Source organism: Rhinoraja longicauda, unplaced genomic scaffold, assembly GCF_053455715.1.
Source record: "Rhinoraja longicauda isolate Sanriku21f unplaced genomic scaffold, sRhiLon1.1 Scf000165, whole genome shotgun sequence".
Taxonomy (NCBI): domain Eukaryota; kingdom Metazoa; phylum Chordata; class Chondrichthyes; order Rajiformes; family Arhynchobatidae; genus Rhinoraja; species Rhinoraja longicauda.
In genome coordinates this window covers 130,001-135,000 of record NW_027601383.1, presented here as the reverse complement: position 1 = coordinate 135,000, position 5,000 = coordinate 130,001, and positions in this window count along the sequence as shown.

Here is a 5,000-nt window from a genome sequence, read left to right as displayed (position 1 = left end):
GAGGCCGTTAGGGTGAGGCCGTTGCTTCGAGCGGGAAGATGGGCAGCCCCGCCCCCCCCCCCCCCCCCCCCCCCCCCCCCCGTTGGGTGGAAGGAAACCTCTGCTGCGGGCCCGGCAACCATCCCGAACGGACCCGCTGGGTCCAAATGTCTGCCGCGGGCGGTCCTGCTGCGGTCGCGGGTTCGTTGGAAACCTCTCCTGCTGCTGGCATGGCCACCCTCCCCCCCCCGCCCGACTGACGACCCTGCGGGCCCGGCGACCCGGTGTCCCGTTGCCGCGCGGGGAGTGATCCTCGGGGCCGTGCCGGGCGGGCCCAGCGACACGAAGAGAGTGGGGGGGGGGTCGGAGGGAGTGGCACTGGGGAGAGAGGGGTGGGGGAGAGAGTGCCCCCCCCCCCCCCCCCCCCATTAGGGGCGAGTTTATGCAGTCATCAGAGTTTATACCTAACCTCATGATGCTTTATTAGCCGGATAGGCTGTCTGACCTCGCCCCCAGTCCCTACTCCTTCCACTGGATTCTTCTTATACCCTCTTTTTCTTCGTGCCCCCCCCCCCCCCCACGCAGGGAGGGTTCCAAGAGGGAGGAGGGAGGGAGGGAGTCCCGGGGCCGTGAGAGAGAGAGAGAGCCTCATTAGCTGCTAGGTTCACCTCATTAGCTGCTAGCTAACGCGTCAGACCTTTTACATTCTTTAGAGGATTGAAACCTCAGGGCCTTTAACCCCCGTTCACCGTTTACACTCAACGATCCTTCCGAACAAAACCCTTACACATCTGTCCGTCCAACTGACCCCCGAGATACCTAACACGCAGATTAACACGTCAGCGGTGATCGGCGTGTCATAGAGGAGTCACAAAGACGGGCAAAATAGAGTGGTTGAATAAAAAATACTCACTCAATTGGCCGTGATTTAACGTAGCACACAATGATGCAAAGCCCATGCAAAGTCCAGTGGCCCAAGCAAACAAATAAGATAGATCTGGCTCGGCGTTCCTCATCTCCACATCGTCACCCAGCACGCCGACGCCCAATAACAATTCCCCCGCAAATTGTGCACCTCGAGCGGCAGTACTTTAAACGGCGCCGTCTTCGGCGTGGACGGCATGAACCAAGTCGGCAAGCATCGTCACCCAGCACACAGACGTCCACTAACAATTCCTCCCCCCTGCAAATTGCGCGCCGCGAACGGCAGTACTTTCAAGTATGCCGCCTTCGGCGGGGACATCGTGAACCAAATCGGCAGGCAGGCGTCGTCAGCCGGTCGACCGACCCCCAGTTGCATTGCCCCAACGGCCATTGTGCACTTCGAACAGAACAGTGCTTTTAAAATATTCCGCCTGCCGCGTGTACATCAAGAAACAAATGGAAAGGACGAACCGGGCGTGCAACCGATGCACGGAGAGTGACAGGTCGTCAAGCAAGTCCGTGGCAATCCGTCGGCCGACTCGGCCGCGGCCAGCAGAGGCGTTTTGGCCCGGGCGCGCCGAACTTTGCGCGCCCTCGGTATGCGTAACACTAGCACATGCCTTCAAAACTCACTACAAAATAACCCCAAAGTATGCCGCCTTCCCCGTGGGCCTTGTTACCAATATCTTGCCCTGCTTCCTGATGCCCTTATGGGGTCGGCTCTGTTCTTGCAGAACCCTCAGGTGGTGCAGAGTCTGGGCCATTTTATCAATATCTTGCCCTGATTCCTGATGCCCTTATGGGGTCGGCTCTGTTCTTGCAGAACCCTGAGGTGGTGCAGAGTCTGCGCCTTGTTATCAATATCTTGCCCTGCTTCCTGAAACCCTTATGGGGTTGGTTCTGTTACAAAACCCTCAGGTGGTGCAGAGTCTGGGCCACTTTATAAATAACTCTGCCTGCATTAGGGTCAGGGTTAGGGTTAGGGTTAGGGTTAGGGTTAGGGTTAGGGTTAGGGTTAGGGTTAGGGTTAGGGTTAGGGTTAGGGTTAGGGTTAGGGTTAGGGTTAGGGTTAGGGTTAGGGTTAGGGTTAGGGTTAGGGGTAGGGGTAGGGGTAGGGGTAGCGGTAGGGGTAGGGGTAGGGGTAGGGGTAGTTTGAACTACTGCCGCTCCAGGCGCGCACTGTGCGTGGGTAATTTTCAGTGGGCGTCGGTGTGCTGGGTGACGATGCCGCCCAGACTCTGCACCACCTGAGGGATCTGCAAGAACAGAGCCGAACCCGCAAGGGTATCGGGAAGCAGGGCAAGATATTGATAACAAGGCCCAGACTCTGCACCACCCGAGGGTTCTGCAAGAACAGAGCCGACCCCATAAGGGTATCAGGAAGCAGGGTGAGATAGTGACACCATTTGTAAAACCGGCAAATCCCACCCAGGAAACATTGCAAAAATTGGCCTCTAATGCTGGAACGTGGGTAAAGCCAAACAAACACGACACGTTTTAAAAGAACGTTACTAAAACAGCCTGGGATATGCCCATGACAAAGGATAGGCCGAACCTCACCAGAAAAAAAGAGAGGGAGACCACGGCAGAGCTGAGGGATAAACATGAGATGGTGATAAAACCAGCAGACGAGGGGAGCAGTAGGGTTACAAATTAATGTCAATATGGGGCCTGCTCCCACTGGGTAATAGACAAAAACATAGAACAGGGTGACAGGAGAGACTGGATAGCACAGAGGATAACCCGTGAGCGAAATAATGGGGTGTATGCAGTTCAATGTAAGGAGTGTACCTTACGGTACATAGGGGAAACAGGTAAAACAGCCTCAGCGGTGATCGACGTGTCAAAGAGGAGTCACAAAGACGGGCAAAATAAAGTGGTTGATTATAGACAATAGACAATAGACAATAGGTGCAGGAGTCGGCCATTCAGCCCTTCGAGCCAGCACCGCCATTCAATGCGATCATGGCTGATCACTCTCAATCAGTACCCCGTTCCTGCCTTCTCCCCATACCCCCTCACTCCGTTATCCTTAAGAGCTCTATCCAGCTCTCTCTTGAAAGCATCCAACGAACTGGCCTCCACTGCCTTCTGAGGCAGAGAATTCCACACCTTCACCACTCTCTGACTGAAAAGGTTCTTCCTCATCTCCGTTCTAAATGGCCTACCCCTTATTCTTAAACGGTGGCCCCTTGTTCTGGACTCCCCCAACATTGGGAACATGTTTCCTGCCTCTAATGTGTCCAATCCCCTAATTATCGTATATGTTTCAATAAGATCCCCCCTCATTCTTCTAAATACCAGTGTATACAAGCCCAATCGCTCCAGCCTTTCAACATACGACCGTCCCGCCATTCCGGGAATTAACCTAGTGAACCTACGCTGCACGCCCTCCATAGCAAGAATATCCTTCCTCAAATTTGGAGACCAAAACTGCACACAGTACTCCAGGTGCGGTCTCACCAGGGCCCGCTACAACTGTAGAAGGACCTCTTTGCTCCTATACTCAACTCCTCTGGTTACGAAGGCCAACATTCCATTGGCTTTCTTCACTGCCTGCTGTACCTGCATGCTTCCTTTCATTGACTGATGCACTAGGACATCCAGATCTCGTTGAACTCCCCCTCCTCCTAACTTGACACCATTCAGACAATAATCTGCCTTTCTACTCTTACTTCCAAAGTGAATAACCTCGCACTTATCTACATTAAACTGCATCTGCCATGTATCCGCCCACTCACACAACCTGTCCAAGTCATCCTGCAGCCTTATTGCATCTTCCTCACAATTCACACTACCCTCCAGCTTAGTATCATCTGCAAATTTGCTAATGGTACTTTTAATCCCTCCGTCTAAGTCATTAATGCATATCGTAAATAGCTGGGGTCCCAGCACCGAACCTTGCGGTACCCCACTGGTCACTGCCTGCCATTCCGAGAGGGACCCATTTATACCCACTCTTTGCTTTCCGTCTGTCAACCAATTTTCTATCCATGTCAGTACCCTACCCCCAATACCACGTGCCCTAATTTTGCCCACTAATCTCCTATGTGGGAGCTTGTCGAAGGCTTTCTGAAAGTCGAGGTACACCACGTCCACTGACTCTCCCCTGTCAATTTTCCTAGTTACATCCTCAAAACATTCCAGTAGATTTGTCAAGCATGATTTCCCCTTCGTAAATCCATGCTGACTCGCAATGATCCTGTTACTGCTATCCAAATGCTCAGCAATTTCGTCTTTTCTAATTGACTCCAGCATCTTCCCCACCACTGATGTCAGACTAACTGGTCTATAATTACCCGTTTTCTCTCTCCCTCCCTTCTTAAAAAGTGGGATAACATTTGCTATCCTCCAATCCACAGGAACTGATCCTGAATCTATATAGAACATTGAAAAATGATCTCCAATGCTTCCACTATTTCTAGAGCCACCTCCTTAGGTACCCTGGGATGCAGACCATCAGGCCCTGGGGATTTATCAGCCTTCAGTCCCATCAGTCTACCCAAAACCATTTCCTGCCTAATGTGGATTTCCTTCAGTTCCTCCATCACCCTAGGTTCTCCGGCCCCTAGAACATTTGGGAGATTGTGTGTATCTTCCTCAGTGAAGACAGACCCAAAGTAACGGTTTAACTCGTCTGCCATTTCTTTGTTCCCCATAATAAATTCCCCCGTTTCTGTCTTCAAGGGACCCACATTTGCCTTGACTATTTTTTTCCTCTTCACGTACCTAAAAAAACTTTTGCTATCCTCCTTTATATTATTGGCTAGTTTACCCTCGCACCTCATCTTTTCTCCCCGCATTGCCTCTTTAGTTAACTTTTGTTGCTCTTTAAAAGAGTCCCAATCCTCTGTCTTCCCACTCTTCTTTGCTATGTTATACCTCCTCTCCTTAATTTTTATGCTGTCCCTGACTTCCCTTGTCAGCCACAGGTGTCTCTTACTCCCCTTAGAGTCTTTCCACCTCTTTGGAATAAATTGATCCTGCAACCTCTGCATTATTCCCTGGAATACCTGCCATTGCTGTTCTACCGTCTTCCCTGCTAGGGCCTCCTTCCAGTCAATTTTGGCCAGCTCCCGCCTCATGCCTCTGTAATC